At 43.9% G+C, this 27,014-nt stretch overlaps 1 long non-coding RNA gene across 3 annotated transcripts in view; it reads left to right on the forward strand.

The window, feature by feature from the left end:
* The first annotated feature begins 19,371 nt into the window (after positions 1-19,371).
* LOC129619618 (uncharacterized) overlaps positions 19,372-27,014 on the forward strand; it is a 31,678-nt gene continuing 24,035 nt past the window's right edge. For 2 of the 3 annotated variants that reach the window (XR_008697962.1, XR_008697963.1), the window contains exons 1-2: positions 19,372-19,813; positions 25,712-25,825. This is a non-coding gene — a long non-coding RNA (uncharacterized LOC129619618). Of the gene's footprint in view, positions 19,814-25,711; positions 25,826-26,228; positions 26,495-27,014 lie in introns of those variants that run through there. The other variant, XR_008697961.1, reaches the window with a different exon arrangement.

Genomic DNA, 27,014 nt, shown 5'->3' on the forward strand with positions numbered 1-27,014 from the left:
TGAGACTTACATAAACCAAGGAAAATACAATCCTAATAACCCCATCATTCACGTGCTGTGTGCTCATGTTAAACAGTCAAACAGTTAGCCAATAATCAATAAACCTGAGGTTACACTCCGAGAGATACAGAAAAATTTATGGCCTGTCTGGAGGAAGGGGTGAGTAGTGTATGTTTCTCTGAGGCGATGAGTAACCTAGATACGATCTTCAAGGTTCCCCTGTCTGGAGGGGTCTTATCCTTCAGTTGTTGTTTACATAGGCACTAAACACAGAGTTCAGAGTCCATTGGAAAAGTGGCCAAGCACGATCAGCATGAACAGGCCTAAGATGGAGTTCAGGCCCTATGAATTCCTTCTTCATTCCCCCCTCTTGATGCTCTTAACTCATATTATGAGCATCATTCATAGGGATATATTGCACCCTGGCTCTCCGACCACCAATTTGGGAGAATGACATCAACCTTCAGGTTACAAAGTTCATAATACATTGTAAAATTCAGGGTCCACAAAGCAGAACTATTAAGGCATCTATAATAGTGGTAAATAAGTTTTCCACCAATCGCCCTTCACCCAAGATAGGACCGAAGTCCAGAAAGGAATGTTTTCATTTGACATTGCTTTTACCTGGTTTTTCACGTCATCTAAAGCAGTCGATACATTGCCAGATAAGTCAGGAATGTATACACAACATTCAACCTTAATTATAGCACAGGTCCCTCCTTGAGCAGCTGTGAGTATGTCCAAAGCCATTCTATTATGAATTACCGCTTTTCTCAAGAGAAAATTTGGATTTGCTCTTCATTTAAGGCTTGGATGGCTTTTGTTCTATCTAGGAGGGCCTGTTTTGTGAAATTAGTCAAGGCCTCTACTTTAATCATGATATCTGTTGTCCCTATAGAGGATACGAATAAGGCAACAATATACTCATATTGAAACACATGGATCTTGTCCACCTAGCATGTAAATAGGTAGATTTTCTGGGACTACTGGGGTAGATTTACAACAAGTAGTTTAGGCTTTTGTTACACTGGCATTTATATCAAATGTAACCCCATGACCCAAGTTTATTGACTGTAGGTCTTACACCAAGACAGCAAGGAGAGGTTATTATTGACAAGAGAGAGGAAAGTCTCTTTTTGTTGTCCCAGAAAAGAGCAGAGTGGTTTAAAATCTCCTTGGCAGAGCGGTGACACCCACCAAGGAAGTCCATCCATCACTGACAGAGGCATAGCCCTACATACCCAGCAGTTGGAAGTGTTGTGGAAGTCCACGTAGGAATGTGCCCATGAGATGAAAACATTGTCCTGAGTTGAAACGGAAGTTAAATTCAAAATCATGTTGATGAGGCCAAGCAGCAGGAGTTGATTGTGCGGCTTCATACTGAAGGGGCTTGTCCAGGATCTTCTTTTCCTTCTTCTTAAGGATGGTCTTAGTCTCTCAAGGGAGAAGGCAATGGCACCCCACTCCAGCATTCTTGCCTCGAAAATCCCATGGGCAGAGGAGCCTGGTAGGCTGCAGTCCATGGGGTCGCTAAGAGTCGAACACAACTGAGCGACTTCACTTTCACTTTTCATTTTCATGCATTGGAGAAGGCAATGGCAACCCACTCCAGTGTTCTTGCCTGGAGAATCCCAGGAACGGGGGAGCCTGGTGGGCTGCCGTCTATGGGGTCGTACAGAGTCGGACACGACTGAAGCGACTTAGCAGTAGCAGTCTCTCAAGGGTCAGCGGGGTCCCTCTGTGCAGTCCACCCAGTGTTTTTGGGGTCTGCGTGGTATGTTCTCTTCACCCTTGTATGATGGATCCAAGGGACAATACCTGCAACTTTAACTGCAGTAGTTAGGAGAAGGCAATGGCACCCTACTCCAGTACTCTTGCCTTGAAAATCCCATGGGCGGAGGAGCCTGGTAGGCTGCAGTCCATGGGGTCGCTAAGAGTCAGACATGACTGAGCGACTTCACTTTCACTTTTCATTTTCATGCACTGGAGAAGGAAATGGCAACCCACTCCAGTGTTCTTGCCTGGAGAATCCCAGGGACGGGGGAGCCTGGTAGGCTGCCATCCATGGGATCACACAGAGTTGGACACAACTGAAGTGACTTAGCAGCAGCAGCAGCAGTTCCATCTGCTGTGAAATCCTATCCCCCTTACCTGAGGCAAATTTGTTGACACCTGTTTTATTATGGGAGGGGGCCTCCCATACACAATTTCGTATGGAGAATAGCCTTGGGACTGTGGGGTCATCCTGAGTCTGAGCAGAACCGTCGGAAGCAAGTCCACCCAGGAGCAGTCAGTCTCTATGATCCACTTGGAGAGTCTCTTTAATGTCCGGTTGGTTCATTCCACCATCTCAGAACTCTGGGCCTATATGCAGTGTGCAGTTTCCGTTTGATGTTCTAAGTTTTGCTTACTTGTTGTACCAAATCAGCTACAAAAGCTGGGCCATTGTCTGAACCAGTGCCGGTAGGAAGTCCAAATCTGGGAACTATTTCCCTAAGCAGGCACTGGGCTACTTCTGATGCTCTTTCAGTCCAGGTAGGAAAAGCTTCTACCCATCCCAAGAACGTACATACCATGACCAGCAGGTAATGGTAGTGTCGATGAGGTTTCATTTCAGTGAAGTCCACTCCCAGGTGTTCAAAGGGCAGCATGCCTTTCAGCTGAATACCTGGAGGTTTTTGTCTGAATACCCGAGAGGCAGCATTAGCCTGTGAGCAGGCAGCATGGCCTAGGTGGGTCGCTTGGTGTGTTTGGCTTACCAGATTTTGTGCCAGCTCCTCCGGTACCAATAATTTGCCACTTGGCAATTCCCACTATCCCTTTTCAGTCTTGATGGCCCCTTCCGCTTTGGCTAACCTGACAGCCGTTGTCCTTGTTTTATGAGGCTAGTGCCATCAGTATATAGGACCCAATTAGGGTCTGGAACCTTGTGTCCTTCTTTAAAACAAACCCCAGATACCTTACCTCCTCCTTGCAGATCTGTGCCTTCTTCTTCGGCACCCGGTAACCTGCTTCCATCAGCAGCTGGAGCAGTGCTTTTGTCCCTTTCCAGCATTTTTCCTTGGTCTCGGCAGCCATCAGCAGGTCATCTCCATACTGTGGGAGCCAACATCCATACTCCTCCAGATGGAATGAGTTCAGGTCAGAAGCCAAGGCTTCCCCAAAGATGGCTGGGGAGTTCTTAAACTCTTGTGGGGGAGTCCAGATGAGCTGTTGCTTGGTGCCCCCGACTTGATCTTCCCATTAAAAGGCAAAGATGGGCTGTGACGCTGGGGCGAGGCGTACGCAGAAGAAGGCATCCTTGAGATCTAGGCGAGTATAAACTTTAGTCCTTGGCGGGAGGAGGCTAAGTAAGGTATAGGGGTTTGGAATAGTGGGGTGTAAAGTCACAGTAGCGTGGTTGACTAGCCTGAGATCCTGTACAGGCGTATAGTCCTGTCCTTCCTTTTTGACTGATGGGATTGGTGTATTCCAAGCCGACTGGCACTCTATTAGAATGCCCGCTTGTTTCAATCTATTGATGTGGGGCAGTATGCCGGCCCAGGCCTCTATCGGTAGCGGGTACTGGAGCTTTCTAACCGGGATGGTGCCTGGTTTGAGTTCTATTATCACTGGGGTTTGATGTTTAGCCAGCCTGGGGAGAGGGGGGTTGTCTTCCGCCCAGACCTCAGGGATTGAGTTAGCTCTCTCTCATGCTCTTCCAGCCCACCCGGTTCTGCCTTCGGAGGCTCATGCAACCCACTCATTTTGGGTGGGTCTTGAGAGAGAGAGCAAATAAGTCATAGTTTCCATCTGGAAGGTGGGCCTCTCCTCAGGGTAGAAAGTCACCTGTGCTCCTAGTTTGGAAAGCAAGTCTCTTCCCAACAGGGGTACTGGGCACTCAGGAATGTAGAGGAGTTCATGAATCACTTGGTGCCTCCCCATCTGACATTTTCTGGGCTGGCCAAACGATTTAATCATGTCTTCTCCTGATTCCCCAGTTACAGCGGTAGTCTTTTTGGACAGTGGTGCCACAGGTTTTACTACCAACAGTTCTGTTCCTGTATCCACCATGAAGTCAATGTTTCGGTCCCCCACTTTTAAGGTTATCATGGGCTCTCGGGGACCTGCTATCTCTGAACCCCGGCAGCCCTATTTAATTTCCAAGCCAGCAAGCCCCACAACTGTGGGAGCTTCCTCTTCCTTCCTTGCCTTAGTGCATTCATTCTTCCAGTGGCTAAAAGCTTGGCACCAGGCACACTGGTTTGGCTGTAACGGGGCCTGGGGCCTTCGTTGGGACCGGTTGAAGGACTGTCCTGTCCCTGGGGCAGAGGAGGTTTTCAGGAGGGCCCGAGATGGACTTTCCCAGAGCAGCAGCTAGCATTGCAAATCTTTTGTCTGTTCTCTTTCGTTCCCTCCAGCTCTCTGGCAGAGCACGGTTTCTGCTTAATTCCAACGTCTCCCTCCCCTTTTTGTCAGTACTCACCGGGAGATAAGAGTATAGCTTGGGCGGTTCGGCTGGAGCTGGATCCTGGAAGTGCTGGCCAGAGGCTTCTGTCACCGGGGATCAGAGCCTGCCGAGGTGGCGGCTCTATGACCCCAGGGAGAGCTGGCGGACGAGCAGCAGCTGCTGCAGGACTTCACTTGGCCCTGGATCGGGCATTAAGGCGGCCTCCGGTCCTGGTGGAGCACTGGGAGGCAGGAACATCATTATCCAGTATTGGGGAGGGGTCAGGTCGTCCCCGTCCAAATTCAGTAGAATTTCCTTTTTTATCATCAGTCATTTTTTGTGCCATTAATATTTTTCCCTTTCCCTTCTGGATACAGAACCTTGTCCAAGTAGGAGGGTCTTGAGCTAACCCTAGCCATGAATCAATATATGGATATTGATCCAGGTGTCCTGGCTCTCCTGTGACTACTGTATAGACTGCTTCCACTATTTTTAAGTTGATGGTGTTCTCTGGTGGCCACCCTACTCCCATAGGGGGCCATTCGACCTCACAGAGTATGTGAGGGCAGTTAGACTTCATCTTCACCCCATAGTCTCCTCCTAATCCCGTCTTAAAATTTTTAATCGTGCACTCCAATACAGTTGCCTTAGATTCACTTCCCCTCATCTTGCTTACCTTTTCGGACCTTCTTCTACTTTTCCTTTTCGTTCTGTCTATGAAGTTCTCGGTACCCTTTGTATTTCTGATATTTCCACTCAATGAAACACTTAAATTGCCATTCCGCCTCCTTCCTAACTGGGGTGAGAAGAGCCTTACCTGCCAGATCCCAGAGGGAGAAGGGGGATCGGTGTGTCTTCACCTGGCCGTCAACACGGCCGAATCAGAACACCACGTGGTCCAAGACTGTTTCTCCCTTAACTTTCAAAGTCCATTCTGCTTTGGTGGACTTGATCAGGTGTGGATGAAAACACAGATGGGTTAAATATCCCATGTCCTAGGCCATCTCCGGAAAAGCCAATTCGTACTCACTTATGTATTCCCCTCATTCTAGCCTGACAATTCCGAGGGGGTCAAGAATTTCACAGCAGATGGGACACCTCCTGGGGGAGGGTAGAATATGAGCACACAAGGACCAAGTTTTTCTCCTAAAAATCCCCTGGCGATTGCTTGGTAATAATTTTCCCCAAGACAGCGTGGACACCACCTCCTAAATGACCTTCACAAATCTCCTTCCTAAGCCCTAACACGCTCATCGACCTGTGTACCAAGCAATTGCCACCTGCCTATTCCAGGCTCCTGTGGGTCCCTGCTCCTTCTAGTCCCTCCCAGGGGGGTGATCAGGCCCCCTCTTCCACCCTGCTGGGTGGATTCCTCCTCACCTGAGCACTCAGTTCCCTTGCTGCTGTTCACTACCTGCCAAAGCGAGGAAACCGGGCATTGAAGGGCTGAATTCTTCCAGAGGGGCGAGGCGCCTTCCCGCCTCTAGGAGATTAAAACCACAAAGCCTCGGGGTGGCCTCAAATGAGACCTGTCTCCTCAAAGTGAGGAGTTTCCTGGCCAATGCACCAAATGTTGTAGCCACGCGTTCCGGGAAACAAACTCACTCAGAAGAACAATGCAGATAGTGGAGTGCAGTTTATTACACCGGCGGGCCCAAGGCAGAGTCTCCTCTTAGCCAAGGACCCCGACCAGCATTTGTGAAAACCTTTTATACCCCATGTGTACATGTCTGAACCCACCACTCCAAATTCCTTGAGACTTACATAAACCAAGGAAAATACAATCCCAATAACCCCATCATTCACGTGCTGTGTGTTCATGTTAAACAGTCAAACAGTTAGCCAATAATCAATAAACCTGAGGTTACACTCCGAGAGATACAGAAAAATTTATGGCCTGTCTGGAGGAAGGGGTGAGTAGTGTATGTTTCTCAGGCGATGAGTAACCTATATACAATCTTCAAGGTTCCCCTGTCTGGAGGGGTCTTATCCTTCAGTTGTTGTTTTCATAGGCACTAAACACAGAGTTCAGAGTCCGTTGGAAAGGTGGCCGAGCATGATCAGCATGAACAGGCCTAAGATGGAGTCCAGGCCCTATGAATTCCTTCTTCACTATGGTTAAAAATCTGCCTGTCGATGAAGGGGGCATGGATTCCTGGTCCAGGAGGACCCCACATGGCTTGGGGCAGGTAGGCCTGTGCACCGCAACTGCTGAGCCCCAACTACTGAAGCCGGGGGGCCTTAGAGCCTGTGTTCAGAAACAAGAGAAGACACCGCAGTGAGAAGCCTACACACCACAACTGATAAAGCTGGAGAGCAGCAACAAAGACCCAGCGCAGCCAAAAATAAATAAGTAAATAAAATAAATAATAAATAAAATAGTAAGCAAATAAATAAAAAAAAAGGAGTTGTCTTGTTTTTCAGACTTGTATTTGTAGTGTTTAACAGCTACAGAAAGAGTGATGTTTTAATTGCCTTTCCTTTTGTATTTTTGGTATGTGTGTCTTAGTCTATTTGAGCTGCTATAATAGACTACCATAGACTGGATGGTTTATAAGCAACAATTATTTCTCACAATTCTGGAGGCTGGGAAGTCCAAGATCAAGACTGGCTGATTTTGTGTCTGGTGAAAGCCTTCTTCCTGGTTCAGAGACAGCTGTCATTCCCATGAGTCCTCATATAGCTGAAGGGGAGAGGGAGCTCTCTGGGGTCTTTTTTCTTAACGCAATAATACCATTCATGGGCTCCTCCTTCATGACCTAATCAGTTCCCAAAGGCCCACCTCCAAATGCCATCACACTGGGGATTAAGTTTCAACATATGCATATTCGTGGGAAGGGACACAAACATTCAGTCTAGAGCAATATCTAAATCAATTTTAATCAAAGCATAGTTCTTCTCTGGTGTGTGGCTATCAGATTTTTCTTAAGACATATAGTTGCAACATTCAGAGGAACTCATGTCTAGTACAAAAGGGACAGGAGAAACAGTCCTGGAGAAGAAAGAAGGTTCTGGTTGTTGGTAAAGACAGAGAGAAACCAGAGTCTTTCATTCATGTTAATTTACTTAGTTAACAGGATATTTACTAAGCCCCACAATGTACCAAGCATGAGTTGATGAGGAGACAGAGGAAAACTTGATCCTGCTTGCAAAGAGCACAAAACCTGGGGTAATGAGAAGTTAATACGAAACTGTGGTAAGTCATTTAAACAGAAGCTATCTCAAAGTGTCACAGAGAAAACACATCTAACTCAGCACTGAGAATGAAGTGTATGGAGGGTTGGGAGGCTTAAAAGGCATCCAAGAGAAGATGTTGATACTTGACTGCTGTTGTTGTTCAGTTGCTAAGTGGTGTCTGACACTTTGCGACTCCATGGACTGTAGCCCACCAGGCTCCTCTGTCCATGGGATTTCCTAAGCAGGAATATTGGAGTGGGTTGCCATTTCCTTCTCCAGAGGATCTTCGGGACACAGGGATTGAACCTTTGTCTCCTGCATTGCAGGCAAATTGTTTACCATTGAGCCACCTGGAAAGCCCCTGATATTTGACTAGATCTTTTTTAAAAATTATTTTGTATTATCTATTTTTGGCCACACTGCAAAGCTTGTGGGATCTTGGTTCTCCAATCAGGGTTGAACCCAGGTCTTTGGCAGTGGAAGCACAGAGTCCTAACCACTGAACCACCAAGGAATTTCCTTGACATAGATTTAAAAAAAAAAAAAAAAACAACTGTAATTTAAAATGTTTTTTTACGAAATGTTTAAACATTGGCTGTCACCCATATTTAACAAATAGTAATAAGGATGTTATTACTTTTCTACACTTTCCACTGTCTATAATATTTCATAAAACAAAAGTTGGATTCTGTGCCCTGGCAAGCTTTTTTTTTGCAATGAGATGCTATAAATGTTTTGGAGGGAGGTAACACTTGATGTATAAGCTCTAAATCTAAATAAATCATTTGGATCTGTAATCTCATCTGACCACCACTCCAGGCCCCAGCAGGACAAGTATTTGAAGGCTCATTTTGTAAATTAGGAAAGAGAGGCACAGAGAGAGTAAGTTGATAGGAATAAATGCTGTAAGAACATATGATTTTATTAAAAACACTTATATTTGTCAATTATCCTTCAGAAGCAGCATTAATGGTAGTGGCTTCTGGGCATGAAAAATCCATCAGAGCTATTTTTTCCTTATTAAAGGAATCGTGACAGTGACATTTATGGCATTTATAGCCGATGTGCTATAAGCAAGGTGCATTTTGGAACATAAGCTTCTTAGAGCTGTGAGATTGAGATAACAGTGCTCATTTCATGAGACTAGAAAATTGAGGCTCGTGGAGGCCTTGTCCACGAGTCACCACCCTCAGGGGCAGTTCTCCGGTCCTGGAGCCACATTCTTCTCACTCTACTATGTTGCTCATTTTTCACCAACTGGTGCCCAAGGTGTGTTTTCCAAGCCAGATGGGCTGAAGGGGCAGCAATCTGTGGCTCTGCCATCCCTAGTTTTGGGCTGTGAGACTTGTGCGTCGTCGTGAATCCTAAGGTCTGTCTGCCTTGCGGCAGGTGCGTTCACACACTGTTGCTGCTTGTTAGCGACGGGCTTGTGAGCAATTTTATCCCCCTCCCTTGCTGGCATTTTTTCTGCCCATTTTTCTTATTTCCACTTCTCTTCACTTTATGGCCCTGAAGCTGTCAGGACTCTCTCCGTCTTTCTTTTATTTCTTTATTTATGATTGCACTGGGTCTTCATTGCTGGCGTGGGCTTTCTCTAGCTGCAGTGAGCAGGTGCTACCCTCTAGTTTCACTGTCTGGGGCCTCTCAGTGTGGTGGCTTCTCCTGTTGCAGAGCATGGGCTCTAGGCAGATGGGCTTCAGTAGTTGCAGCATGTGGGCTCAGTAGTTGTGGCCCACGGGCTTAGTTGCTCCACGGTATGTGAGATCTTCCCAGACCAGAGGTCAAACCCATATCCCCTGCATTGGCATGTAGATTCTCACCCACTGAATCACCAGGAAAGTCCGACAGGTGGATTCTTAACCGCTGGACCACCAGGAATGTCCTCTGTCCATCTTTCTGATCTTTCTTCGAAATTCCTTGCACCAGCAGTTGTCCTAGGGCACCCTGTCCTGTCTTCAACAGGGAAAAGCTGCCCTAAAAAGTTGCCATATCCCAGAGGAAAGTGTGGCTTCTTGAGCTGCTTCTTGGCAAAAGGCTCTTGCTCGTCCAGCTTTGGGCCAGTCCCAGGGCCTGTGGGTTCTAGGAGAGGTGATGAAAGGCAATGACAAATACCTGCCCTGGCAGACGGAGCACGTGCTGGCTGCTTGAGAAGGCAGTGTGCTAGCAGTGTCTGTCCCGAGATGCTGCTGCTGTACACTCACTGCCTCACCTGCTGGGCGAGGCCTTCACAAGCACCAGCATCTTTGAGGACCTTAACCCCCCAATCCATTGGCAGTTGCCAATTTGAAACTACTGAAAGACTCTAAGTGGAATCCAGAAGAATCAGCTAAAAATAATTCTTGAAAAGCATCCTGATGGAGTAGCCTGGCCCCAGAGAAGGCTACAACACTGGATCCAAGGGTTGGCTCTGATATTGGGATGTTACAGAAAACTCTGACTCAGTCTGATTCAAATAAAAGGGAAATGTATTATTTTTCAAGACCAGAAGTAGGATGAGCTCCAGGCCCTGTGTGATGTCACTAAGGAGCCTGAGTTCTTTCCATCTCCCCACTCCCATCATCTTCAGGGTTGGTGACATCCTACCACCAATCCTGCTGGTTGCCCCTCATGTCTCTGAGATGCTTCTCACTAAGGCTGCCAGGTGATCAGAGCTAGAGGCTTCCTTCATCATCACCACCAGGCGGAAATCTCTCCCAAGTGTGGATCATAAATCTTCTGCTTTAGTCTCATCAACCCAACTTAGGTCTCCAGTCTAGACTTAACATGGGTTGCCAGGAGAAGGCCGTGTTGATGGGCTCAGTTCAGTTCAGTCGCTCAGTCGTGTCTGACTCTGAGACCCCGTGAACCACAGCATGCCAGGCCTCCCTGCCCATCACCAACTCCTGGAGTGCACCCAAACCCATGTCCATCAAGTCGGTGATGCCATCCAACCATCTCATCCTCTGTTGTCCCCTTCTTCTCTTGCCCTCAATCTTTCCCAGCATCAGGGTCTTTTCCAATGAGTCAGCTCTTCACATCAGGTGGCCAAAGTATTGGAGTTTCAGCTTCAACATCAGTCCTTCCAATGAACACTTAGGACTGATCTCCTTTAGGATGGACTGGTTGGATCTCCTTGCAGTCCAAGGGACTCTCAAGAGTCTTCTCCAACACCACAGTTCAAAAGCATCAATTCTACTGCACTCAGCTTTCTTTATAGTCCAACTCTCACATCCATACATGACTACTGGAAAAACCATAACCTTGACTAGATGGACCTCAGACCTGCCTAATCCAAAATGGAAGATACTAGGTACATGTGGCTACTGAGCACTTGTAATGTGCCCAGTCTGAATTAAGAGAAGCTCTAAGCATAAAATACTCATCAGATTCCCAATACTTCTTTCTCTCTTCCTCTCTGTGTGTCTCTCTCACATACACAAGTAAAATATTGATTTAATGTTTTTTTTTAAACATTTATTACATGTTGAAAATGTTAACATGCTTCAGGTTGACTGGGTTAAATAAAATTTATTATTAAAACTAATTTCTCCTTTTTAGTTTTGTTTTATTAATGTGGCTACTAGAAAATTTTAAATTACCCAAGCAACTCATTTTATATTTCTGTTTGCTTAGAAAGAACAAGGGTCTACTTCCAGAACTTCCAATAGACCATTAAGGTATGACCTACATCAAATCCCTTACAATAATACAGTGGGAATGACAAGGAGATTCAAGGGATTAGATCTGATAGACAGAGTGCCTGAAGAACTATGGATGGGGGTTCGTGACATTGTACAGGAAGCAGTGACCAAAATCATCCTTAAGAAGAAGAAATGCAAAAAGGCAAAATGGTTGTCTGAGAAGAGAAGAGACGCTAAAGGCAAAGGAGAAAAGGAAAGATATGCCCATCTGAATGCAGAGTTCCAAAGAATAGCAAGGAGAGATAAGAAAGCCTTCCTTAGCCATCAGTGCAAAGAAATAGAGGAAAACAATAGAATAGGAAAGAGTAGAGATCTCTTCAAGAAAAGTAGCTATACCAAGGGAACATTTCATGCAAAGATGGGCTCAATAAAGGACGGAAACAGTATGGACCTAACAGAAGCAGAAGATATTAAGAAGAGGTGGCAAGAATACAGAGAAGAACTATATAGAAGAGGTCTTCATGACCCAGATAATCACGATGGTGTGATCACTCACCTAGAGCCAGACATCCTGGAATGTGAAGTCAAGTGGGCCTTAGGAAGCATCACTACGAACAAAGCTAGTGGAGGTGATGGAACTCCAGTTGAGCTATTTCAAATCCTGAAAGATGATGCTGTGAAAGTGCTGCACTCAATATGCCAGCAAATTTGGAAAATTCAGCAGTGGCCACAGGACTGGGAAAGGTCAGTTTTCATTCCAATCCCAAAGAAAGGCAATGCCAAGGAATGTTCAGACTACCTCACAATTGCACTCATTTCACACGCTAACAAAGTAATGCTCAAAATTCTCCAAGCTAGGCTTTAACAGTAAATGAACCAAAAACTTCCAGATGTTCAAGCTGGTTTTAGAAAAGGCAGAGGCACCAGAGATCAAATTGCCAACATCTGCTGGATCATAGAAAAAGCAAGAGAATTCTAGAAAAACATCTGCTTCTCTGACTACGTTATAACCTTAGACTGTGTGGATCACAACAAACGAATAAAAATTCTTATAGAGATGGGAATACCAGACCAACTGAGAAACCTATGTGTGGGTCAAGAAGCAACAATTAGAACCAGAGATAGAAAAACAAAATGGTTCCAAACTGGAAAAGGAGTATGTCAAGGTTGCGTATTGTCACCCTGCTTATTTAACTTATATGCAGAGTACCTCATGAGAAATGCCACACTGGATGAAGCACAAACTGGAATCAAGATTGCAGGGATAAATAACAATAACCTCAGATATGCAGCTGACACCATCCTTATGGCAGCAAGCGAAGAGGACCTGAAGCGCCTCTTGATGAAAGCGAAAGAGGAGAGTTAAAAGTGACTTAAAACTCAACATTCAAAAGACGAAGATCATGGCATCCAGTCCCATCACTTTATGGCAAATAGATGGGGAAACAATGGAAACAGGGAGAGACTTTTTTTCTTGGGTTCCAAAATCACTGTAGATGGAGACTGCATCCATGAAATTAAAAGACGCTTGCTCCTTGGAAGAGAAGTTATGACCAACCTAAACAGCATATTAAAAAGCAGAGATATTACTTTGTTGACAAAGGCCCATCTAGTCAAAGCTATGGTTTTTCCAGTAGTCATATATGGATGTGAGAGTTGGACCATAAAGAAAGCTGAACACTGAAGAATTGATGATGGTTTTGAACTGTGGTGTTGGAGGAGACTCTTGAGAGTCCCTTGGACTGCAAGGAGATCAAACCTGTCAATGGTTAAGGAAATCAGTCCTGAATATTCATCAGAAGGACTGATGCTGAAGCCGAAGCTCTAATACTTCGGTCACCTGATTCAAAGAACTGACTCATTGGAAAAGACCCTGATGCTGGGAAAGACTGAAGTCAGGAGAAGGGGACAACAGAGGATGAGATGGTTGGATGGCATCACCGACTTAATGGACGTGAGTTTGGGTAAACTCTGGGAGTTAGTGATGGACAGGGAGGCCTGGTGTGCTGCAGTCCATGGGGTGGCAAAGAGGTGGAAATGACTGAGCGACTGAACTGAACTGAACTTCCAGAACTGGAGATGGAAAGATACCTGAATAAAATCATGGTTCTTTTAGTAGGATGTCTTTTCTTTTTGAAATTTTACATAAACATGTATATAATGTATCTATCTATGTAAGTAGATATTTAGCAGAGAGGATGAATGGAACACAAACAATGTAGGGCTATACATTCAGGGAACTATTTATGGGAAAATGTGCTGTGCTAAGTATTGTGGGGGAAAGAAATTGCTGATTGAGCAGGGGAGATAAGATATGTAGGCATGTGAGTGGTGCAGATAATAGCAGCTGTATGATTTCAGACTTTGGAGAGTTTCTGTCTAGGGTAACAATGGAATGCCGGTGTGAGCTGGGCCTTGAGTAGATGGAGTTTCAAAAAAAGAAGGCAGTTGGGGAGAGTTACCTTGGGGCATTCTAGGTGGAGGGAAAAGCACAGAGAGAATGCTGAGGCAGGAGAATATGAACTGGAATTTTAGTTTAGCTGAAACTGAGAGTTAAAGAGAAAGACTGGGTCACACTGCTTCAAACCTTCACTGCTGGGTAAATACTAGCAACAGATTTATTTTAGGATGGCTGGTGAAAACATCTGTTAAGAGAGGTATGGGCAGCGCTAGAACATATTTTTGCTAACACATCTTTAGCAAATGAGCTTAATTAAGCCACTTCACATGTCTATTCTCCTTAGGAAGCATTTGCAGGTCAGGTCTGCACAGCTTAGTGCTTGGATGTGTGGACTCTGGCACAGACCGCCTGGGTTCTAATCCCACCTGTACAATGTATTAGAGGTGAGATTTTGGACAATTTACTTCACCTCTCTTTGCTTCATTTTCCCTATTTGTAAAATGTGAAAGATAATATTATACTTACTTCCTGAGGATTAAATGACTTAGATTAAATGAGTTCCTCTGAGCACTCAGCATGCACATAGTATGAGCTGTGAGTTCATTAAAAAGGCAATCGGTTGAGTATTGTTGACTACACAGAACTAGGCAACTAGGAGTTCAGTTCAGTTCAGTTGCTCAGTCCTGTCCGACTCTTTGCGACCCCATGAACCGCAGCACACCAGGCCTCTGTGTCCATCACCAACTCCCAGAGTCCACCCAAACTCATGTCTATTGTGTCGGTGATGCCATCCAATCATCTTATCCTCTGTTGTCCCCTTCTCCTCCTCCCCTCAATCTTTCCCAGCATCAGGATCTTTTCAAATGAGTCAGCTCTCTGCATCAGGTGGCCAAAGTATTGGGGTTTCAGCTTCAACATCAGTCCTTCCAATGAACACCCAAGACTGATCTCCTTTAGGATGGACTGGTTGGATCTCCATGCAGTCCAAGGGGCTCTCAAGAGTCTTCTCCAACACCACAGTTCAAAAGCATCAATTCTTCTGTACTCAGCTTTCTTTATAGTCCAACTCTCACATCTATACATGACTACTGGAAAAACCATAGCCTTGACTAGACGGACCTTTGTTGGCAAAATAATGTCTCTGCTTTTTAACATGCTATCTAGGTTGGTCATAACTTTCCTTCCAAGGAGCAAGTGTATTTTAATTCATGGCTGCAATCACCATCCACAGTGATTTTGGAGTCCAGAAAAATAAAGTCGCTACTGTTTCCACTGTTTCCCCATCTATTTGCCATGAAGTGATGGAACCAGATGCCATGATCTTCATTTTCTGAATGTTGAGCTTTAAGCCAACTTTTCCACTTTCCTCTTTCACTTTCATCAAGAGGTTTTTTAATTCCTCTTCACTTTCTGCCATAAGGGTGGTGTCATCTGCATATCTGAGGTAATTGATATTTCTCCCGGCAATCTTGATTCCAGCTTGTGCTTCTTCCAGTCCAGAGTTTCTCATGATGTACTCTGCATAGAAGTTAAATAAGCAGGGTGACAATATACAGCCTTGACGTACTCCTTTTCCTATTTGGAACCAGTCTGTTGTTCCGTGGCCAGTTCTAACTGTTGCTTCCTGATCTGCACATAGGTTTCTCAAGAGGCAGGTCAGGTGGTCTGGTATTCCCATCTCTTGAAGAATTTTCCACAGTTTATTGTGATCCACACAGTCAAAGGCTTTGGCATAGTCAATAAAGCAGAAATAGATGTTTTTCTGGAACTCTCTTGCTCTTTCAATGATCCAGCAGATGTTGGCAATTTGATCTCTGGTGCTTCTGCCTTTTCTAAAACCAGCTTGAACATCTGGAAGTTCACAGTTCAGGTATTGCTGAAGCCTGGCTTGGAGAATTTTGAGCATTACTTTACTAGCATGTGAGATGACTGCAATTGTGCAGTAGTTTGAGCATTCTTTGGCATTACCTTTCTTTGGGATTAGAATGAAAACTGATCTTTTCCAGTCCTGTGGCCACTGCTGAGTTTTCGAAATTTGCTGGCATATTGAGTGCAGCACTTTCATAGCATCATCTTTCAGGATTTGAAATAGCTCAACTGGGATTCCATCACCTTCCACTAGCTTTGTTTGTAGTGATGCTTCCTAAGGCCCACCTGACTTCACATTCCAGGATGTCCGGCTCTAGGTGAGTGTGAGTGATCACACCTTTGTGATTATCTGGGTCGTGAAGATCTTTTTTGTACGGTTCTTCTGTTTATTCTTGCCACCTCTTCTTAATATCGTCTTCTGTTAGGTTCCTACCATTTCTGTCCTTTATTGAGCCCATCTTTGCATGAAATGTTCCCTTGGTATCTGTAATCTTCTTAAAGAGATCTCTACTCTTTCCCATTCTATTGTTTCCTCTATTTCTCTGCATTGATAACTGAGGAAGGCTTTCTTATCTCTCCTTGCTATACTTTGAAACTCTGCAACTAGGAAGCTATTGCTAAAATAACTACTTTTTTCCAAATTTGTTTATAGGTAAGTAACAGCTCTGTGTGGGCTTCCCAGGTGGTGCTAGTGGTAAAGAACCTGCCTGCCAACACAGGAGGTATAAGAGACGTGGGTTCCATCCCAGGGAAGGTTCCCTGCAGGAGGGCATGGCAATCCACTCCAGTATTCTTGCCTGGAGAATTCCACGGAGACAGAAGCCTGGTGGGCTACTGTCCAAAGGGTTGCACAGAGTTGGACACGACTGAAGAGACTTAGTAGGCATGCACAATAGTTCTGTGTATATAAAGATAATGTACAAAGAGCATCCCCAGGAAGAAATACCATTGTCAGGTCAGTCTGACACAGTCAGGCTAGTTCCACATTTCCTGCCACACTTGCTAACCCAGCTTTGCTGATGTCCACAGAAATTATTGCAGAGTTTACAAATAAATCTCCAAGTATCCAACAAAAGCAGTACAAAACACACTAATTAGCTGTAAGAGCTCTTAATAAAGATAGGTGTCTTTTCAAAATACAGTGCTGAATTGGGCTTTCTTTTCTTTTAAAACTGTACCTTCACCTGCTTCTCTACCACCCTCTTTCCTTTTCACTGGGAGTGTGAGGGGTAAGGAGTAGTTTCTGAATTCAGATAAATTGCTCAGATCTCCCAAGGTGAACCTGGTTTGCCCCAGATGGGTTTTCTGCCACTGTTTGGGTGACTAATTAATAGTATGCTTTTCCCTCTCAGAAGTCTGTTTTGTTTGCTTCTGTCTTGAATTTTTATTTGTTATTTAAAGAGAAACTCCAGCTTCCCTTGTGGCTCAGCTGATAAAGAATCAGCTGGTAAAGAATCTGCCTGCAATGTGGGAGACCTGGGTTTGATCCCTGGGTTGGGAATATCCCTTGGTGAAGGGAAAGGCTACCCACTCCAGTATTCTGGCCTGGAGAATTCCATGGACTGTATAGTCCATGGGGTCGAAAAGAGTCAGACACGACTGAGCAACTTTTGCTTAAAGAGAAAGTCTGTTTCTTAAGACAGTTTAAAGAGAACTCAAGAAGTAGAAATATGTTATTCAAATTGGTCAACCCAAAATTGTATGTATTTATATCACTGTAATCCATCAAGCAATCTGGATATCCTTAGAATGTTTGTTATAAATATAGGTTGTTTGTGCACATTGGAGAAGGAACTGGCAACCCATTCCAGTACTCTTGCCTGGAAGATCTCATGGATGGAGGAGCCTGGTAGCCTGCAGTTCATGGAGTCACAAAGAGTCGGACACAACTGAGCGACTTCACTTCACTTTCATATCACTGTAATCCATCAAGCAATCTGGATATCCTTAGAATGTTTGTTATAAATATAGGTTGTTTGTGCACATTTCAGTCCTGTCCAACTCCTTGTGACCCTATAGACTGTAGCCCAACAGGTTCCTCTGTCCATTGGATTCTCCAGGCAAGAATACTGGAGTTGATCGCCATGCCCTCCTCCAGGGGATCTTCTCGACCCAAGGATGAAACCCGAGTTTCTTATGTCTCCTGCATTGACAGACAGGTTTTTTACCACTAGCACCACACTCATATGTGTGTGTGTGTGTGTGTGTGTGTTAGTCACTCAGTTGCGTCTGACTCTGCAACCCCATGGACTGTAGACCACCAGGCTCCTCTTATATATAAAACAATTGGGGATTTACATTCATTCTATAAAAAGAAAAAAATGTATGGCTCATGTCAAGTATAATATGGGTATTTCCCATTTTAATAGTTTTAAATTTTGTTGTTAACAATTTCCTATCCTTGTGAGAGTCTGAGATGACCATTTTTTTTCATTTTGTGGAAACTGCTAAAGTTCAACTTTGAACCGATTTATAAAATTTGGCATTTTAGCTCTCTATGACTCTTGTCTGACGGAATGTGGCATAAATGAGATATTGACACCAGTGGAAACTTTCTGTGTGGGAATATTGAATGCCATTTGATCATTCGCTATATTAAAATTTTTTTTTAATTTATTTTTATTGAAGTATAGCTGACTTACAATGTTGTATTAATTACTGCTGTACAGTAAAGTGACTCAGTTATATATGTATACACATTCTTCTTCTTTTACTATTTATTTATTTGACTATGCTGGGTCTTCGTTGCTGCATGGCCTTCTATCTCGCTTTGGGGAGCAGGGACTACCCTCTAATTTCGGTGCAAGGCTTCTCATTGCAGTGATTTCTTGTTGCCAGGAGTGTGGGCTCTGGGGCCACAGGCTTCGGCAGTTGTGACACATGGGGTCAGTAGTTGCAGCTCTCGGATTCTAGAGCAAGGACTCAGTAATTGTGCAGCATGGGCTTAGTTGCTCCACAACACGTGGGATCTTCCCGGACCATGGATCAAACCCACACCTCCTGCCTTGGCAGATGGATTCTTCACCATTGATCCACCAGGGAAGCCCAATACATTCTTCCTAATTTTTTTCCATTATGGTTTATCACAGGGTAATGAATATAGTTTCCTGTGCTTTAAGGTAGGAGGACCTTGTTGCTTATCCATTCTATATACACCAGTTTGTATCTGCTAATCCCAAACAACCAATCCACCCCTCTCCCTCCCCTCACCCCCTCGGCAACCACCCGTCTATTCTTCACGTGTCTTATTCTGTTTCCTAGATAGGTTCATTTGTATCATATTTTAAATTTTATTTTACTTTTTGACCCGGTGGCATGGCTTGTAGGATCCAAGTTCCCCAACCAAGGATCTAACCTGAGGCCCCTGCAATGGAAGGAGTCCTAACCACTGGACTTCCAGGGAATATCCCACGTGTCATATTTAAGATTCCACATATAAGTGATAGCATATGGTACTTATCTTTCCCTTTCTGACTTCCTTCACTTAGTATGATAATCTCTAGTTGCATCTGAGAATTCTTGGTTTCGGATACTAAACTATAGAGAAATCTCAGAGAGGGACTCTTACATACTAGGGTATCCGAGAGGTGTTCTTGGAAGCTGGGAGAGAGATTTTAGGGGAGCAAGGTAGCAAGGTATGGATTGATATGGCAGCCTGGGCTTTTGCGGGGCAGGAAGCCGTCCTGGGTAGGGCGCCGGGTGCCGGCCAGCGGGGGTGGAACACGGAAGAGATCCAACTCCTACTTACCCACCTCCCCCCCACCCCCGCCCCCACCACGGCCCTTCGCCCCAAAGCGCAGCACCGCCTCTGGGGCCTCCGGCTGCTCCCGGGCTAGCGGAGCCGGGGCGCTGCGGGCCGCAGCCGCTTGGGGTGCACCGACGGCTGGGGGATGGGAAGATATGAGCCTGGCCGCCCCGGGGCCCTGCTGGAGCTGCCCCGGGACCCTCAGAGCGCCTGCCCAGGCCAGCAACGCTTTTCTTCCTGCGCATCGGCAAGCTGGCCGAGGGCAGAAATCGGGATATGAAACATCTATTGATTTTCGACTCTTGGCGGCAGCTGCCACATTCCTCGAGAGTCACTGAGTCCCAGACAAGATACTGCATACTCCAAGCTCAACACTTTTGTAATAGACGACGGCTCCCCTCCCCGCCCCCCCCGAAAAGAGCTCCTCACCACCAGGCTTCGGGCCAGCGCCCTCACCGACACCGTGTTCCCGCCGGGGGCAAGTTCTTCCCTTCGAGATCCGAGCCTTCACCCTGCGCCTGGACGCTGAGGCTGTGATGTGGGTTCTTGTGCCTGTTTCAGGATAGTTTTCGGTGGGTGAAGAGAGCATGAGGGTCCTGCCCACCCCCCGGGGGGAACGGGAGTAGATCTGGGTGGGGGGGGGCGGTGGTCTCCAGGCGTCTTTCTCCCGCCACGATGACCCTGGCTTTGGGGAATACGGTCCCACGACTACTGTGCGTTTTACGAAGTATCATCAGTGAACAGTAATCTGAAAAGTTAGTTCTGCATTTTAGGCTAAAAAAGAAAAGAGTAACAGTCACTTTTTTTTTTTTTTTAAGCGTCCGGGGTGCCCAGAGCCCAGTTCTGAGGCCCCGCTGTGACTTTCCATTGTTGGCGCGGCCCGCGCCCGCGGGCGGCCCGGGCTGAGTCATTCCAAATTCTTCTCTTTTGTGTTTTCCCTCCGCAAGCGCGGGGATGGCTGCTGTTAAGAGTCATCTTTTTTGCTCAGACAAAAGAAATCTAGCCTTTGATGGTTCTGATTCACGAGTCAGCTAAAATATGAGTCAAACTCCAGTTTCCTGAGAGCTGGAAATATCTGCTCCGCCCCACCCTAACGGGGAGCGCCCACAGTTCTCGTTTCGCCACCCAGTGGCTCAAATGTGGAGCACTTCTTTGGTGTCCAGGGCAAACCGATCTGCGCGCCGTTAAGTGGTTTTCAGGGCAGTGAAACTGCAGTGGAGTCCAAGCTTCTGAAGAGGGGTGTGTGTGTGTGTGTGTGTGTTTGCGCGCGCGCGCGCATGCTTCAATAATCGGTTCTTTAAAAATATAAAACTGTTACAGTGAAACTGATGGACATTATCTCGGGATAGAGAGCAAAGAAGATACCTGAGTTGAATGGCAGCCTCCACGGTATCCTGTTTTTTTTGGCAAGTAAATATGGGTCGTTTGGCATGGCCTGTGGCTGACAGGAATATCAACAAGGGCCACTTTGTAGGCCACAGAAGCCACTTTACGCCCAGGGTGAGGTGTAATGTTTGAAAGTGGTGACGCTGGTGGCGGCGGGGGGTGGGGCTGGGGGTGGGGGGGACGTGGAACTTTCCAGCCAAGAGTTCCAGTGCCAGCGGCTCTGAGTTTGGTGTTGGAAAGACAGGGGATCAGTTCTGGGGCTGACACTGAGGTTTTGCTTTTGTTTTTCTTTTAAAAAATATGTTTTTTCCTGATTAAACAATCAATTTTTATTTTTGAAAAATTTAAATAAAAATGCTCAAAGGAGGAAAAAAAAAATTACCTGTCCAGAAATAACCTCTGTTAACATTTTGGTGTGTGTGTGTGTTGTTGTTGTTTTTCTATGCCTATTTTATTTAAACAAAAATGGAATTGCTATATTCAACAGAAATGAAAATAAATGCTCCCCCAAACCACCGTGTATGAATGTTCATAGCAACATTATTCCTAACTGCTAAAAAGTGGAAGGAATTCAGCTGATGACTGGATAACCAAAAAAAATGATCTATCCATTTAATGGAATATTATTTGGGACTGAAAAGAATGAAATGTGTATGCATGCTGCAAAGTGGATGAACTTTGAAAACATTATGCTAAAAAGAAGCCAGACACACAGACAGCACATAGAGACAGAAACTAGATTAGTGGTTGGCAGGGACTGGAGCTTGGGGAGATGGAGTTTCCTTTTGGGCTGATGAAATGTTTTGGAATTAAATATGTGATGGGCACACAGCTCTGTAATGTACTAACAACTATTGAACTGTACACTTTAAAAAAGATGAATTTTCTGTTGTGTGAATTGTATCTCAAAAAGCTGCTGTTAAACAAAAGTAAATGGAATCACACTCTACCTCATATTATGAACATTTCCCTAATATTCCAAAAGACCACTCTTCTGTAATATTTCTATTTTTAATTATCAAAGTAATGCAGTTATTCTAAAAAAAAAATTAAAGAATGCAGAAGAAGAGTGAACAGAAGAAAGTGAACTATTTCTCCCCCTATCCATCTTCAACACCTTCAGAGTTACTGCTTAAAAATTATTTTTATCTAATCCTCTTCTGTTTATAGAACCTTAGATTCGGGGCAAGCCCATTGTTTTTATTTTTAATTTTCTTCTCTCTAATTCTGTTTTCATTTTCCTCCCCTGTGTCACCATTCACTCTGTGATCCTTGTATGTCCTACATTATGCAAGTATCTCTGGAAAATATCACATTTTGGTATGGGTTTTTAATGTTTGGAAGTGGTTATTGTGCTATTAAGTCTTCTTATGCAACACTTTGTGAGGTCTCTGCATGTTCTTAGGTGATATTATTCCTCAGTAAAATTCACCACATTTTATTTATCTATTTCCCTAATGAGGCACACCTGGCTCACCTCCAGCTCTGTCACAAGGAACAGTGTGGGGTATCCGTTCCCTTCAGGACTTGAGCAAGAATGACTCTGGTACAAATAACCTGATGTGGGGCAATGTACTGGGGCAAAGGATATATTCTTATTTAAATGCAATCATTTTGCTTTCTGGAATGGATACACCAGTTTATATTCCCTTCTCCCTGTGGACAGTAATTTCCACCTCCTTGCATCCTTTGCCAACACTTGATGGCATCAAACTTTCTAATTTTTATTAATTTGATGGTTTGAAAGGAATATCTTAATTTGCATTTTTTTTGTTTCTATAATTACAAAGGATTCATTTATTAAAAAAAAAATAACCTTTGTATTTATTTCTTTTTAGAGTTATTTATTTCATTTTTGGCTGCACTGGGCCTTCGTTGCTGTTCAAGGGCTTTCTCTAGTTGCGGCAATCGGGGGCTACTCTTGGTTGCGGTGCATGGGCTTCTCATGCGGTGGCTCCTCTTGTGGAACATGGACTCTAGGGCTCCCAGGCTTCAGTAGTTGCAACACCCAGGCTTAGTACTTGTGGCACACGGGCTTGGTTGACTTCTCTGCAGCATGTGGAATCTTTCCCGACCAGGGATGGAACCTGTGTCCCCTGCATTGGCAGGAGGATTCTTATCCACTCTACCACCAGCGAAGTCTTTTACTTGTTTATTTAACAAAATATTTATTTGTTTGGCTGTGCTGGGTTAGCTGCTGCACTCAAGATTTTTAGCTGAACGCTTAGTTGCGGCATGTGGGATCTAGTTCCCTGACTAGGGATAGAACCCAGGCCCCTGGCATTGGGGGCACAAAGTCTTAGCCATTGGACCACCTGGCTGGACCACTGGACCAGTCTCTACAGGGAATTTAATCAGCTCTTCATATACTTGTTTGACATCTTGTCTTCTATTAAGTGAATTGCCTATTCATTGCTCATTTTTCTGTTGAGTTTTCTCACTTTTTCTTGTTGATCTGTAGGAGCTCTTTGAATAGTCTAGATAGTAATCTCTTCTACGGACAAGATGTTGCAATCTCCTCTACTCCAGTATCTGTTAACTTTGATTGGTATGTTTTGCTGGAAGAAGTACTTAATGTAGTGAAGACCATTTAATTTTACTCCTAGGGACTTCCCCGGTGCATAGTAGCTAAGGCTCTATGCTTCCAATTCGGGGGGCCCAGGTTCAATCCTTGGTCAGGAAACTAGATCTCACACGCTGCAACTAAAGATTCTGCATGCCACAATTAAAAAGATCCCATGTGCCTCAACTAAAACCCAGCACAGCCTAAAAAATAAATGATTAAAAAAAAGATAATTTTCCCCTGTTCCTAAATGCTAAAGATATTTTCCAGTATTTTTTTCTTTTCACTGTCTAATTTTATATTATTGCTATTAACAGATCTTTTCCCATGTATATATCAACACATCCATAATTTATTTCTTAATAAAAATATAATACGATAATGTATTATTGTATTGTAATATGATAGCTCTTTTTCATATTCAAAGCTCTTTTTCAGTTCATATTCATAAGCTCTTTTTCATATTCAAACAAATTGTATGGACATTTTCCTATGTCTCTGTTTCAGCATGCTTACTTTTTAATGGCTGCATAGTATTCTCTTATATGAATGTACCATAACTTCTTTAACAATGTCCTTATTGAAAAACTGACAATACTCTAAAAAATGCTTGGTGCTTGTTCAAGTACTTTTTAGGCTAGATTACCATAGGCAGACTTTCTGGTTTAATGAATATGTTTAATTTTGACTGACTACTAAATTACTCTCCAAAAATGTTGTAATGATTTTTATTTCCATTGACAGTGTTCAAACACAATTTGTTGTTGGAGTAGTTGTTATATAAATTAACTCTTTTATTATAGGCTGGTGATGTCTCCAGTGGTGTTGCTTCTACTGTTCTTTCATCTCCTTTAGTCTCTAAGGCAACTTCACCGTGAGGGCATCAGTGGTGGCGTGGGCCAGGTCCCAGCAGCCTCTGTTTTCACGCGTGAGCTGCAGCTTCCCTCTTCATCTTGGTTTTGCCGCAGAAGGAGCAGGTGTTCTTGGCGTGCAGGCTGATTGTCTTCACTATCTTCCTGCAGGAGGCACGAGGTCAACATTATCCTGAACCGACGGTGGTCCTGACCTTCCCGGTACAGTTAGCTGTATCACCTCAAACCAGGTCCAAGCCCAGAGGGGAACCAAACATGATTTTTAAAAATTAACTTAATTTTTATTTTATGTTGGAGTATGGTTGATTTACAATGTTGTGTTACTTTCAGGTGTATAGAAAAGTGATTCAGTTGTACATATGCATATATCCATTCTTTCTCAGCTTCTTTTCCCATATAAGTTATTAAAGAATAGTGAACAGAGTTTCTTGTGCTATATTGTAGGTTCTTGTTATCTATTTTATAGTAGTGTGCATTTGTTAATCTCAAATTCCTAATTTATCCCTCCCCACCACCTTTTGAAGCCCTTTGGTAACCATAAGTTTATTTTTGAAGTCTGTGAGTCTGTTTCTGTTTTGTAAATAAGTTTATCTCTATCATTTTTTAAGTTCCAAATATAAGCAGTATTATATGATGTTTGTCTTTGTCTGACTTAGTTCACTTAGTATGATAATTTCTAGGTCCATATATGTTTCTGAAAATGGTATTATTTCATTCCTTTTATGGCTGAGTAATATTCCACTGTTGACCTCCCTGGTGGCTCAGTGGTAAAGAATCCACCTGCAGCGAAGGAAATATGGGTTTGATCTCTGGGTCTGGAAGATCCCCTGGAGAAGGAAATGGCACCCCACTGGTATTCTTGCCTGAGAAATCCCATGGACAGAGGAGTCCTATAGTCTGTGGGGTCACAAAAGAGTCAGTCATGACTTAGCAACTAAATGACAACAAAAACAATATTCCACTGTATATATGTACAATATTTTATCCATTCTTCTGTTGATGGGCATTTAGGTTGCTTCCATGTCTTGGTTATTGTATACAGTGCTGCAATGAACATTGGGGGGCATGTATCTTTTCAAATTATGGTTTATTCCAGATATATGACCAGGAATAGGATTGCTGAATCATTTGGTAGCTCTATTTTCAGTTTTTTAAGGAGCCTCCATATTGTTTTTCATAGTGGCTGTACCAATTTGCATTCCCACCAACAGTTTAAGAGAGTTCTGTTTTCTCCACACCCTCTCCACACTTAATGCTTGTAAACTTTTTGATGATGGCCATTCTGACTGGTGTGAGGTGACACCTCATTGTAGTTTTGATTTGCATTTCTCTCATAATTAGTGATGTTGAGCACTTTTTCACGTGCTTTTTAGCCACCTATGTGTCCTCTTTGGAGAAATATCTATTTAGATCTTCAGCCCATTTTTTGACTGGCTTGTTTGTTTTTCTGATAGTGAGCTGCATGAGCTGTTTATACAAAATATACATTTTGGAGATTAATCCCCTATTGGTTTCTTCATTTGCAAATACATTCTCCCATACTGAGGATTGTGTTTTCATTTTGTTCATGGTTTCCTTTGCTGTGCAAAAGCTTTGAAGTTTAATTAGGTCCCATTTGCTTATTTTTGTTTTTATTTTCATTATTCTAGGAGGTGAACTTGGGCAAACTCTGGGAGATGGTGAGGGGACTGGGATGCCTGGTGAGCTGTAGTCCACGGGGTCGCAAAGAGTCGGACACCACTGGGCCACTGAACAACTAAGAGGTGGGTTCAGAAAGATATTGCTGTGATTTATGTCCGAGACTCTTCTGCATATGTTTTCCTCTAAGAGTATTATAGTCTTTGGTCTTACATTTAGGTCTTTAATCCATTTTGAGTTTACTTTTGTATATGGTGTTAGAGAATGTTCTAATTTGATTCTTTATATGTAACTGTCTAGTTTTCCCAGCACCATTTATTGAAGAAACTTCAATATTCTTCAATATTATTCTTGTCTCCTTTGTTGTAGATTAATTGAGAATATGTGTATGGGTTTATTCTGGGGCTTCCTATTCTGTTCCATTGATCTATAAGTCCGTCTTTGTGCCAATACCGTACTGCTTTAGCTTAATAGTATAGTCTAAAGTCAGGGAGCCTGATTTCTCAAGTTTCCGTTTTTCTTTCTCAGGATTGCTTTGAGCTCCTCAGACATGGACAGCGGGCTCTAATCACCACCTTTGCTGATAGCAGGAACAGTAGTTGCAGAGTCACTGTCGATGTCCTTGGCTCCTCTGTTCCTTCCCCTTTTTAAATGTTTTCTATTTCAGGAATAGAAATAATGAATTATTTTTTTTTCCATAGAAGCAACTGAATCATATCAACATACTTAGGTTTGTAGAAAACATTAAAAAGATTCACAGTGCTATAGAATAAACATAGAATAGCTACACATTCCCTAATATCATACATGGAGCTGAGATAGTGATACAAAATTCCCAACTCAATGTAATAGTTTGAGTCAGTGGGCTTATTTGGTTGAAGTTGGCATGGGGAGCCAAGATTGCTGGTGGGGTTCCTGTAAGCTGCAAAGACCTCTCCATTAACAGAGCATGTATCTTGGATCCCAGCTTTAAGTCTTGTTGCCTGCGTATTTGGGGGTATATCTGTGGATACTAAGCGAGGTAATCTATGTGACAGTGAAATACACATACTGTCACCTATCGTATACTGATGTAGCTGATGATGATCAAAAAGAGACCTCTGTGAATGCCCTGCCGCTAATGACAGAAGAACTCAAAGCACAGCAGCTTTGTTGCGGGGGGAAAAAAAAGTGTATTATCATACATATTGGGCTTCACAGGTGGTGCTAGTGGTAAAGAATCTGCCTGTCAATGCAGGAGACACAAGAGACACCAGTTTGATCCCAGGGTCAGGAAGATCCCCTTGAAGTGGGTACGGCAACCCATTCCAGTAT

Source organism: Bubalus kerabau, chromosome 9, assembly GCF_029407905.1.
Source record: "Bubalus kerabau isolate K-KA32 ecotype Philippines breed swamp buffalo chromosome 9, PCC_UOA_SB_1v2, whole genome shotgun sequence".
NCBI lineage: Eukaryota > Metazoa > Chordata > Mammalia > Artiodactyla > Bovidae > Bubalus > Bubalus kerabau.